This window comes from Pezoporus flaviventris, unplaced genomic scaffold (assembly GCF_033815535.1).
Source record: "Pezoporus flaviventris isolate CSIRO_AGI_PZ_B2104156 unplaced genomic scaffold, CSIRO_AGI_Pfla_v1 ptg000025l, whole genome shotgun sequence".
NCBI lineage: Eukaryota > Metazoa > Chordata > Aves > Psittaciformes > Psittacidae > Pezoporus > Pezoporus flaviventris.
Window position 1 is genome coordinate 13601111 of NW_026892573.1, and position 12885 is coordinate 13613995.

Below are 12885 nucleotides of genomic sequence, written 5' to 3' on the forward strand. Positions count from 1 at the left end.
GAATGTCCCATGAGCTGGCAGAGGGAGGCAACTTTTCTAGTAGTCCCAGAGAGGCTCCACACAGAAACATAGGGACCATACACACATACTCCCATAGAAGGGGAGGGGTGATTCACGTTCTCCCAGTCTCTGGAGTTTTATCACCTTTGTCCAGAACAGTGCTCTAGGAGAAGATGAAGCACCTCTGAGCAATAGGTACCTGCAGGAAAAAATGCCACAGGCCTTGAAAATAGCTGGGAATTGTGCGATGATTATAAGGAGATAGAGACTGTCTGTAAATCTGCAGGTGGGAAGGAGAAGGATCTTGTATGGCTGAGCACCATTTAAAGCCCTTGACTAGAGACAAACCATTACTGGGCTTGGTTTTGAATTAAATTTTGCTTACAGTCATAACTAAATCATCACAAAAAGAGGATTTCAGTGGAAACTGACATGATAAAATGTAACTGAGATGTCATCAGCCTTTGGATACTTGCTTTTATGTAAATTTTTTCTAATATTCAAGGATGATTCAGAGTAAAGTTCCGTATTTATCTCTACAGTCATATTTTGGCTTATAAATGTTAATGAAAGCCAGGCACACCGAGATATGCAGAGAATTGTTTTACTTCCTATAAAACAAAATAAATTGGTCTCTTCAGTGCTGGGTTGTTGTTGTTTTTTTTCTAGTTAGCTCTTAAAGAGGTCTTATAACAACAGAGCCTCCGATCTCACAGTGATTGCCTGGCTCTCCTTTCCTTTCCACTGCAAGTCCTAGATCTCCTCCTGCCCCAACCACACATATCCTCTCTGCTCCCTGCTTTCCACTCAGCCCCCCCAAGTCCCTGCGTGCTGTTCACCCCTTCCCAAGGACACTGCTGTGCCTCCCTCCAGCAAGGTCCCAGCTTTCCCACCTTACTCTTCCCCCAGATAGTGCACCCAGCCTTCCAGTACAGCATACAGCTTTCTCTGCTGCACATTGGACTAGACAGTAACTAAAGCCTTCCAGCCTTAAAGCCTGTGGCTGAATACAGTGGTATCCATAGAGAGAAGAAAATGAACCCTGGAATTTCAGGTACCTTTGAGCACCTGTTGCTTCTCAGGAGACCTGCTCTAGTAGTGGTGAGAAAGTCCCAAAAGCACCCATTTACAATGGATACATGTCCCAAGGAAATCTGCAGCATTACTTTTATACCTTTATTGTTTAAGTAGAGAGAAGCAACTAGAGTGGTGGAAATGAAATTCTTCCCATGTCCAAAATGTGAACCTCCTAGTACGGGAACTGTAAGTTCCAGTTAAATTTAGAAGTACAAAGACACAGAACCTGAAAAGCAAATCTGATTCAGTGAAGAGAATGTTTCTGGCAAGAGGCTATAGAAATTTTATGTTCAAGAACAAAGATGAAACATCCTTTTTTCCTCTCAGTGTGGACAGAGAGGCTTTCCATGTCTGTGGGAATGGGTCCTCTCTCTGCTGGAAGCCCACGGCTGCTCTGGCATCACGTGTTGAACTGAAGCTGTGCAGTCCCAACAGGGTGCCCTTTGCATCAGTTAATCAGGACTGCCCTGACAAGTGGGTTATGAGGCTCATTAAGTTTTTATGAGTAATGAATCATTTAATTTCACCTTTAGGAAGCACAACAAGTGAGTGCAGGACTGGTTCCTGGCTGTTGTTCCTCTCAGCACTAGCATGAGCTGCTGGGGTGTTGTTTTGATGCAGCTCTTGAGGATGGAAAGTACCTACAATCAGAAAGCTTTTCCTTGCTGTGAACATAGTTAGGAAGAACTTCGGGGTTGTTTGATGACTGCCTTAATATAGCACTGCCTCTTATTAAACACAGCTTGAAATTCCATTGTCAAGTCCTCTAAGAGCTCACTGACATGTTAAGGGCCACCTCCAACTCTTTGCTAACCTGTGCGATACCTACTTGGAGGCCGTGGGGGGTTAACAAATGCAGCAGAGAGCAGCACGTCAAGCATAATGCTGGATGGTACTTCTGGAAATTAGAGGATTAAGTAAAAAAGTCAGTCAGTAAAGGCTGTGTGGAATCCCCCTGATGCTGCTTGAGGTGTGCAGCAAAAGTAGAGGTGTGAAATATCCAGCAACAAGGAGGCAATACCTCATATACTGAAGACATCATGGACAGTGCTGTCACTGTGAGCACAGGAGAGGAAATGGGTGAAAGCTGAATATTCACCCACACCCAGCTCTGAGGGGTAATAGGTGATATAGGGAACTTGCAGCTGAACACTCTATGGGCATACAGAGCCCTGGCTGCACACGGTACTCTGGAGACACACAGGGCTCCTCTCTCCAGGCTGTGCTGTTGCAATCTCAGGTGACGGAGGACACAGTCAGTGGCTGGTCTGCCCATGCTGGGCAGGTTGGGGGATAAAGGACAGTGTGGAATGAGCCCCAGCATTGTTGCTGCTCTGAGCACCAGGTAAAGCCAGGCTGATGCAAGCTTGAACCTGAGCAGGATGACCATGGGGCTGTCCAGTCCTTTCAGCACTCCTGTATTTAGACAGTCGGTGCACTCCAGTCGGAGCTGGAGACTCATAGTCATAGCAGAGAGCAAAACAGCCTGATTCCTGGGAAAGGTATGTTAAAAGGAATCCCACTGGCGACAGAGAGTTTTTCTCCCAGTTTTTTAGAGAAATGATATCACTGCAGTATTCACAGGTAGTGGGTGCAGAGGAATTCGTTAAAGATAAAATAGTAATTGTGCATTGCTCTACAACAGGCTTCAAAACTCCCCCCTTTCCAACTGTCTCCTCCGTGGGAGCAAAATACAGTAAATTATGCTGGTATGTAAATGCATATAAAACAGTGACAAAAAATGCAAATAGAGTAGGAGAATAGCTCTGGGGTGCTCTGGGCATTTTCTGCTTCACAGGTACCCTTGGTTTAAACAAGAGCACACCCACCTACTTGAGATGGGAGAATGACTAAGGTCCCCTCAGTCTCTCTGCTGATCTCTGTTTGGATGGTAGGTTCATTAGGCAAAGAAACAAGCTGTGGAGGGGAGAAAAGCGCTTTGCAGAAGAAGAGATGAGTGGGAAGTCAAATTTAAGACTGCCTGAAAAAGAGTTTCCAAGAATCTTACATGCCCTGGGGTTTAAGCAACACCGGTTCTGAGAGCCAAGGAGTGTGAGAGTTTAAAGTGTTTCAGGAGGAATCAACACACTTGCAATTATCCCTGCAGAAGTGATGACATGTCTACAGCTTTGCAGCACGCCTCTGAAGGACCCCCACTGGGTTGACCCACCTCTGTTGTTTTTACAGAGAATTTCCCTGCGCTGGTCTTATAGGGCTGATCTACTACCCTTAACAAATAACTAGAGAAGTAAAAGAATGTTATGTTCTTCAGCCTGTGAGTAAATCTCTTTTCTCATACCCCTTATTCATAAAGAAAATGACTTGAGACACTTGCTCAACAAAGGCGACGGTGTTTGTTATTCATTAGCTTGTTATTGAAAATTCCTGCTTCCTGCTGCAAGGAAAAGCAAACTCGTAATTTTCTATTCATTAACCTTCCCATGTAAAGCGATTTAAATTTAGGCTTTACCCTGGTTTTGTTTATAATCAGACCACAGTTTCAGATCAGCTGCAGACTGGTGCTGCCTGGGAAGCACGCTGCTGCTTAGAAATGGAGCTGTGCAGACAGCCCTGAGGCACAAGGTCTGCTCCAGAAAGGGGTGCTGCAGGCAGGGTGTACCAGGGAGCTGAGATGTCTTGCTGTGACTGTTGGTGATCTCAGGGCAGTTCTGCTCTGTCGCGGTTTAAACCCAGCTGACAATTACATGTAACACAGACACTTGCTCACTCCTCCCTGAGCAGGATGGGGAGGAGAATAGGAAGCGGGTAAAACCCACAGGTTGAGATAAGAACAGTTTAGTAACTGAAATAATGTAAAATATAGTAAGAATAACAGAAATAATAAAATCAATAATAATATTACATAAATAATGATTTTTATTATTATTAACAAAAGGAAAAATGAAAACAAAAGAAACCCCACAAGTGATGTACAACACAATTGCTCACCACCCACCGACCGAAGCCCAGCTCATCCCAAGCAGCAAAACACCCCCTTCCACCCAGTTCTCCCCAATTTATATACTGGGCATGACGTGCTGTGGTATGGAATACCCCTTTGATTAGTTCAGGTCAGGTGTCCTGTCTCTGCTTCCTCCCAGCTTCTCATGCCCCTCCTCACTGGCAGAGCATAAGACTGAAAAGTCCTTGATCAGGATAAGTGCTACTGAGCAACAACTAAAACATTGATGTGTTATCAGCATTGTTCTCAGACTAAAGCCCAAACACAGCACTGCACCAGATACTAGGGAGATAATTAACTCTATCCCAGCTGAAACCAGGACATGCTCCCACAGAAGCCAATAACATGAGCTCACTGATTGCTGTGAGGGCAGCAATACAGTGTTGAATAATGAAGGATTCAGGGATTATGGCATGATTTTGCCCAGGGAGCTTTACATGCCTTGTGAGCGCATAGCTTGTAGCAGTATTTGCTGAGTTACTCATGGATGTTGTACACTGGCTTTGAAACTTTCTACAAAATAATTAGAAATTCACAGAGATATTTGAATACCTTCATAAATTTTTAAACGGATTTGATAATTTTAGTAGGGAGAGAGCTGTTATGTAACATTTGAATAATTAATTGTACCCTGAGGGGGATGACTCAGTCAACTCAAGTGTAATTTGTATTTGTCTAATGCAGGCTATTTCTGTTTGAGCAATAGCTATTCCATGAGACATGTTACAAAGGGTGCATGTAAAAATAAATAAAAGACAGAATTAAGATAGCCTTGCAACGTTACTCACAGTGCCCGAGATGTATAAGCCCAATATCCACTAATGAACACTCCATTGGTATCTGTATCAGGTCTTCCACCTACTGAGAAAGGGGATGTAAACTACCATCTGCTGCAGAGAGATGCTCTTCATCCACAGCAATATGGTCAGAACATTGCAAACATTTTTAGTAGGAAAGATGAGCAACTGCAGCCTATCACAATTTCTTTATCTCAACAGATCCAGCAGCTACTCAGCTAGTGGAGAAGGAGCCCTGGGATCTATATGCTGCTCCTTCAGGTGTATAAGTACTGTATGCAAAATGGAGCATCTTTGACAGCCATGACTGCTCCATGTAGTCCAGTGGCTCCAGGTAGCACAGAGGGTTTCTGCTTAGAGCTTAGAGATGAGCATTCAGGCTCCCCCTCAAATGACTTCTCATCTTGTAAGTAATGCTGTCACCACCATGTACCTAAGTAATGCAAAGCTTTGTGTTCTGGATGGGTTGAACATACACTATCACCACCAGCAGGTGCAGAAACATCTTTTCTGTAAAACCCAGGGGAGGGCTAGGTTGGGAAGTCTTAACTTGTAAAGTCTTAACATTGCCTGTAAGAAGTCTTAACATTGTCTGTAAACCCCAGGGGAGGGCTAAGTTGTAAAGTCTAAATTATAATGTCTTAACACTGCCAAGCCATCTTGAACGAGAATGTTCTGGTGGTTCTTACTAGCAAGTACTTGAGTATACAGCTATCTCCTACAAGCCATGACCCACAGATCATATCCATGAGTTATACTGCTTCTAAATAATCCCAGTGAGAAACTTTGCTCTGCTCAGCCCAGCCCTTGTACCCAACAATCATTAATTCCTCTGAAGGCTGACACAGAGCCATGGGAAGCCAACACTGGTTAGCAGCTCCTTGCAAGAGGGCAGTTATTCAGAGCCTGCTTGATGGTCCTGATATGATTTGCACTTAGTGGGGCTGATGTGGAGCTGCTCCTGAAATGTTTTGCAGATATAAGCAGGACTTCAGTCCTACTGGGGTATTGCCAAAGAAATATATGAAGTTTTTTCTTACCATGGAAGCAATTTCTGTGACTATTAAGGGAGGTATCTGCCTGCACCAATCCCTTAGAAGCTTTGAACCCTCAGCCTCAGCAGCAAACACTTTTCTTCCATTCTTTTCACAAGTAGAGAGGCTCTAGCATGGAGAAGCCTCAATCTGACCCACAAATAATTGACACAATGAAGTGTGCACTTTTACAAGCAGATTGCCTTTGTGCTGGCGGGAGAAGTGCACTTCACACTGGAATGTCAGGGAAGCCACAGAGCGAGTGCGCAGCTGGAGGAAATCCCTTCCTTAGTGTCTTCAGTGTGACGCCTTCACTGTCCAAGCAATGCAACCTTTGGAAGGCTGCAATAAACCCTTGATGCTTGATACTGGCAATAAGCCCTGCAAAGGGACAAAGTGTTAATTGAAAACAGATTCTCCTTCACAAGCAAAAGGTCACAGTGGTAACTGCCCATTAATTTCCAGCAGGATGAGGGCAGCAAGGGGAGCACCTCTTATACAGCAAGGATGAGCAAACACTGGCACAAGCTGCCTAGAGAGGTGGTGGTATCTCCATCATTGGAGATACAAGCTGCCTGGACCTGCTCCTGGGCAGCCAGCTGTAGGTGGCCCTGCTTGAGCAGGGGGGTGGACCAGGCGGCCCCCAGAGGTACCAGGGCTATTCTGTGATTCTGAGCTGTGCAGATGTGCTGTTCTCTTGAGAAACAGCTCTGACTGGCACTCCCTGTGGGGAGCGAGGTACAAGGGATCTGCTTACCCAGAAACAGCAAGTGCAGCCTTGGCTCAAATCCTCTCAGAGACTGAGTGTGATTAATACTGGTGGGAGCCAATGAACTACTCACCTGGAGCAGATATTCAGCCCAGCTAGAGCTGCGCTCCATCTTCTTCCTCTTCGCAAGTCAGGAGAATTGGCCTGGCTCTGTTCACAGATCCAGTGTTAAAGGTACTTTGCAGGATGTACAAAGCTGGAGCTTTTGCCATGCACAAGTGAGAATCATAATGACCAAGAAACTTCCCTGCTAGGAACTTCAGCTCTCAGCTCTTGAGAGCAAGATCTGGATGGAAACTGGCTCAAGGCTGTGTTCCCATACAGCTACTTCCCTCATCTCTCTGCTGTTTGCTGCATTTTTAGTAATAAATTGCTAACTTTAGAGCCAAGTGGCAGCAGGAATTGCAGTGTATCAGAGAACACTGATACACTGCAAACGCTATAACCCTGAAGGGAAGATACCGCTTCTGAATTACCAGAGTTGTATGAATGATAACTGTCCTGGGTTCAGCTTAAACCATGACAATAACTTACATGCAAATTCAAGTCTTAGGGGCCCCTGTGCTTTCCAGACCAGGAGCTGGTGGAGGTGTTGCTCCATGGTTATCTGTAGTAAGTGCACAGGTCCACTGATGACAAATTTTAGAGAGCTGAATCGAGGTGGCTCTTTGCATGAAGGTGTTCAAGAACATTTGGTCTCAATCAAACATGTAGCCTAAAATGTCCATTCCTTTCAACCTGCAAAGCCAGAAAACTATGGTGTAGCAAAGCACAGGGAAGAAAAAGGGTTTGGGGAAGGTGGGACATGGATTTCTAAGTCTTAGAGAACTTTCAAAGAACTGGTAAATTACTGCTTCTTTGGCCCTCAGATGGCCATACAAACAATCTGAATGATGCCAGGCAGTGCTTACCAGAGTATCAGAGACCTTAGAGGAAACTATACCATCCTGTAGGGAAGCTCAGCACAACTCTGCCAAGCCCAACCTGATTATTCAGTACCTCTGGCATGGCAAAGTGTCTGATGTCTGGAATGAAGACATGGCCTAGCAGGGTTATCAAAGTGACTGCTGGAGCACGTCCAGGATGAGGTTTGCCTCTTTCAAAATGTGGATCAAAATGAACTAAGCTTTCTTAGGATACAGTGCACCCAGGATCTCAGTCTTGATGGTCTGATATCAAGGGGAACAAAATAGGTAATCTGAACACCTAGTTTGAAGGAACTGTCATAAGCACAGGAAAAGCTTCAGATACCTGAAGGGGCATCCTACTGATGATGATGTTTGCTAAGGAACATCTGCCACCATTTTTAATATGTGCCCAGCAGAAGCAGTGACTGTCAGGAGGTCACCTTCATCAGTAACTGTGGCAGTAAGTCATCCAGAAATCCAAAGGAGGCTGCTGTGACATTCATCAGTCTTTCCGAGATCAATCCCTAACTTCTGTTCATAATGCAGGGCTTAAAACTTTTTGAGACCATCTCCCAGTGTGATCACCCCTCCTGGTAAGGGGACTACTGACAGATAGGTCTGATGAGATACCATGCTATTGACATACCAGCTACAGAGGTTATTCACTTCTCCATATGAAAAGTTGCTCAGTTCTCTGAGATCCTAACACCGTATTCAGCGAGGAAAGCTTGGCTGGGTGCCCTGCAGAGCTTTGGATCTTTGTCATTGGCATGTTTCTTGCCCTGTATGTTGTGGTGGACCAGCACTTCAGTTTGCATGTATGCATGGCCCAGGGTCCACAATCATCTTCTTGTCTGGGGTCCTCAGACATTGTCATGGCAGCAGAGATTGTCTTTGAGGTGGCTCTGGACTCGTACAACCACAGGATACTCTGAGAGCACAGGAACTGAAGCACTACCCATAACCACCATTGGTGGAAACCAAAAACCCCAAGCTCACCCTTTGAACTGAACTTTGTGCATACCAATATTACACAGGAAGAGTCATACTGAGTCTGGGCAAAGGTCTGTTTAGGAATTTATGGAACTTTCTGCTGTGATTTTGTACAAACCATTTTAAGCCCTTTTGCGCTTTCCAGCCTCTGTCCATCCTGTGCCAACAGGTTCTGCAGTTCAGTTTTGTGCTACAGAAACACGTGTGCCTGTACTGAAACTACCCTGACAAGTTTGTAGTGTACCTCAGTATCTGGCTTATGAGATAGTGAAAAATCACTCCCTGTTCACCTTTCCTGTATCATTCGTTAGATGGAGTTCTGCCCCTCTCATGCCTTTTCAAATGAATACTTCTAGCCTGTTTATAGTCTTTCACTGAACAGATCTGCTCCATATTTCTAGAGATCCTTATCACACCACGCATTTTTTCTCACTATCTTTAGAGTTAAACCAAGCAAGTTCTGCAATATGTTACCTTTTGATCTCAAAGGAAGATATTTCCTGCTTAAATGATTGCTGACAAGCAAACAGCTCCCAGGTCCATAAGAATCTGACTCATCTCACTGCATTTGATGTTTCTGTTCAATATCTCTTTACATGCGATACACGCAACGACAATGCAATGAGCCAGGCCATGTTATTGCTTCTTGGGGTCTATTCAGTCCCACAGCTGGACTCCTATGCAGTACTGTCTTGCCTTTTTCAGCACATGAAGAGTTGTGGTGCTTGAATAGAGCTTTCCATGAAGAGCAGCACTTTTATTATGTTTGCCCATGGAGCCATAAGCTACATCAGCTATGTCGGTTAAAACTGGCTGTTATTTCAGCTATGTGGGGATCTTGCCTGTGGGTGGGTGGATGCAAAGGTTGGAGTTAACCAGCCCACTCAGGGTTCCGGTTCTGCAGAGGCTGGAGAAAAATCACATTTATACACACGGAAAAAAAGCAGTAAATTGTAGCATGGGCTTGTCCATTATTAACGTAAATCCATAATCCTTTTGTCCTTGCAGTGAAGATATGATAGAAACCTCTCAGCAAGTTGCAAAGGCTGATTCCAACATGGAGATCAGCATCTATATCTATGAGCATATGGCTGCATATATGGACATAAAAGCTGCACAGACCTCAGTTTTACAGCTTAACTTCAGTATCTCTTTCCTTTCTGCTTTTCTGCATTCTCTGTCCTCTTCACTGTAACCCATCAACCTTCGAGGGTATTCATTTGAGAAACCAGAAAGATTTTAAGAATGAAGTGGGTTAATTGGTAACCAAGGTCATGAAAACACTCACTATAATCACCTACGATGATGCTGGAAGGGCAATAAATACTTCATCAGCTTTTGAAAGACTGGCAGGATGATTACAGGCTTCAAAAGCAAACGTTTGTTGAAGTTTTAATTACAGCACTTAGGTGAACAAGTGGCAAGGCATGACAGAGGTAAGTCAGCTCTTGTAAAACAAAATTATGTCTTACTCTGCTAGGACTTTAAATCTTTTTCAAGCATTCTGTACTTGACACTGTTCCTCACAAGAAGATAATAACCTGGTAATTATGGGATTATTATCCACATTTTATTTGGTTTAAAAATGTATTTCACTGTTTATTAAGTGTAAAATCATTCCAGAACTAGCATTTGTAAGATCAGAAGCATTTTGGTGAACATCAACAGAAAAATTCTAGCCTGTACAAACTGTACAAACTAGCCTGAATGCAAAAACCAAATTCTTAACTTTGTCGGGACAAGAGACAGGCTGCGAACTTCTCAGCAGAGATACATGAATGGGCAGAATGAGGCCATAGGAGAAGAGAGTAGGCTAAATCCAAGCACTGTGCCTGGAGCAGAGCTCCTGTGAAGGACTACCTCAAGGAAGTATACCTGATGAACAGAGCCATACTTGTTTCCAACTGCAAGTGAAAGGAGCTTGCAAACAGAGCATTAGTGAGATGCATAGTCTCCAGAAGTCTTTGGAAGAAAAGGCTGGTGGATTGGCCAACATCACCCATCAGCACTTACGACCAACTGTCCTTAATAAGCACAGAGCTACAAATGCCTCCTGAGCTCTCAGATTGTCCTGACACTGGCTGTTATTTCTCACGTTTACCTAGTGTTACATTCTGTATCACATCTGTTACCTCGCTAGCTAGGGAATGGTCAATGTACTTGAAGCAGGATCAGCAAGAGCTCTCCTTAAGACAATCAGGGAACTCACTACGTATTCAGTCATACAGTGTTTCCCTCCTTCTGGGGGGATACATGCTGTGTTTCCTGCCATTCTCCCAGGCTTTCAGGGAGCAGGTAATAGACACTACCATGCAGCATCTATCCTGTTTTCAGTTTAAAACTGTTACCCCTCCTCCTATCCCTACGTGCCCTTGTAAAATGTCCCTCTCCATCTTTCTTGCAGACCCTCTTTATGTACTGGAAGGCTGCTCTAAGGTCTCCCTGGAGACTTCTCCTCTCCAGGCTGAACAGGCCCAGATCTCTCAGCCTGTCTTCATAGGAGAGGTGCTTCAGCCCTTTGAGCATCTTCATGGCCCTTCTCTGGACTCTCTCCAATAGGTCCATGTCCTTCTATGCTGGGGGCCACAGACCTGGATGCAGGTGGGGTCTCGCAAGAGATCCCTTCCCTCCAGCCTGTTGACCACACCACACAGCTTGGTGTCATCAGCAGACTTGCTAAGGGTGCATCAATCTCACTGTTCATGTCACCAACAAAGATGTTTAACAGCACTGGTCCCAGAACCAACCCCTCAGGAACACCACTCGTCACCAGTCTCTACTCAGACATGGAGCCATTACCACAACTCTTTGACTGAAACCATCCAGCCAATTCCTTATCCACATCAAATCCATGCTTCTCCAGTTTAGAGACAAGGATGTCACGTGGGACAGTGTCAAAATGCTTTGTACCATCTAATGGGATAGCATCCTGGGTCTCTTCCTGAGACATATTTTAGTTCCAGACATGATAATAAAAAGTCCTAAACCATGTCAAATTAAGGAACTGAAAATAAAGTAATTCAGACACTTTCCTCTAGTCAGCAGTCACTAGGGCTGCTGTTAGGGTAGTTTTCTTGCACAAAAAGAAAGTTACCCAGATAGCAAGCTGCCTCTGCCTCCTGCCCAGTTTTTCTGCTCACTGAGGAAGAGACAATGTCAGATGTGGGGAAATAAGAATAGATTCACAGTTCTCATTTTCTCATGTGATCAAATGTGGGACCCAAATACGTTATCACTGATCACTCCTGCTACACTGAAATATTTCAGGATTTGATTTTTTGCTCCCGAAAGCAGATTAATCAACCAATCAAATTATCAAGAGAATTCTATGAAAGAAGTATCTTAATACATGGCAATTTTCTATATTATGAACATTAAAATCAGTCAACAATGATCCACAGCTTTTCTTTTTCACACCAAAATTCTGTAATGTCCCAGAAAAGGGAACTTGAAGAACTTCAAGCTGTCAAACAACTTTGCAGTCCTATTTCAATCTGCCTGTTACAAAAGTGTTGTGAATTCAACTCCTCTTGCTTTGCTTTAACATTACACGACTTATAATCCCCTTCATTTTCCTTAGAAACCTGAGTACTGTTGAGGCTCATTAATGTGCAATTTTGTCTTTAGATTTCAGACAATAACAGCCTTCCTAAGTCTTTTAAAACTAACTTTAATATAGAAGGTTTCACATCTTGTTCGCAAAACCTGTCCACAATCCTCTGCTTTAAAAAAAAAAAGAAAAAAAAGCCCCAATCTCATTTTTTTTAGTTCATACTTTTATCATTCTTCTGCTAGGGTTGCATAGCATTAGTTATGTCGCAAAAGTCAGAGTTTTGGGGGCAGAATGTTTGAGTAAATTATTGCTTCATTGCTTTCAAAACAATAAAGATGAGAATCAGAAGTCTGATGCTTACTAATACCTCCACAATTGTGTAGTAAAATCCAGAGCTAACAGCAAAAGAAAAGATGGAGCTTCAGACAGCTACTAGTACATGTGTCAGACCAGAAGCTGAAGTCCAAGTAAGCAATCAATGAACGAGTCAATGGCGCCCAATCTCTAAATAAGACAGATGTCTACAAGTATAACACAGCATGACCAAAATCTGATTGATTTTGACTGACCTATTCTGCCCCCACAGGGCCCAAGCACATGTGGAATGTCACCAGTCTGAAGTTGGAAGTGACTGGACTACATTGCAAGACCTTTGGAGAATTTGATATTGACATATATTTTATGATAGCATCAAGATTCCCAATCACATGTGCTCACTGCAAAAGCCTTTTTCGTTCACATAAAAACAGAGACTTGAAAATTAACAATCCACTGATGTGGTTTAGTGGTGGA

At 43.8% G+C, this 12885-nt stretch overlaps 1 long non-coding RNA gene across 1 annotated transcript; it reads left to right on the forward strand.

The window, feature by feature from the left end:
* Positions 1–568: 568 nt before the first annotated feature.
* On the forward strand, positions 569–12836 carry LOC133271477 (uncharacterized). The gene is made up of 3 exons (XR_009744155.1): positions 569–1054; positions 3265–3352; positions 12680–12836. It is a non-coding gene; the product is annotated as an uncharacterized LOC133271477 (long non-coding RNA).
* Positions 12837–12885: the final 49 nt, after the last annotated feature.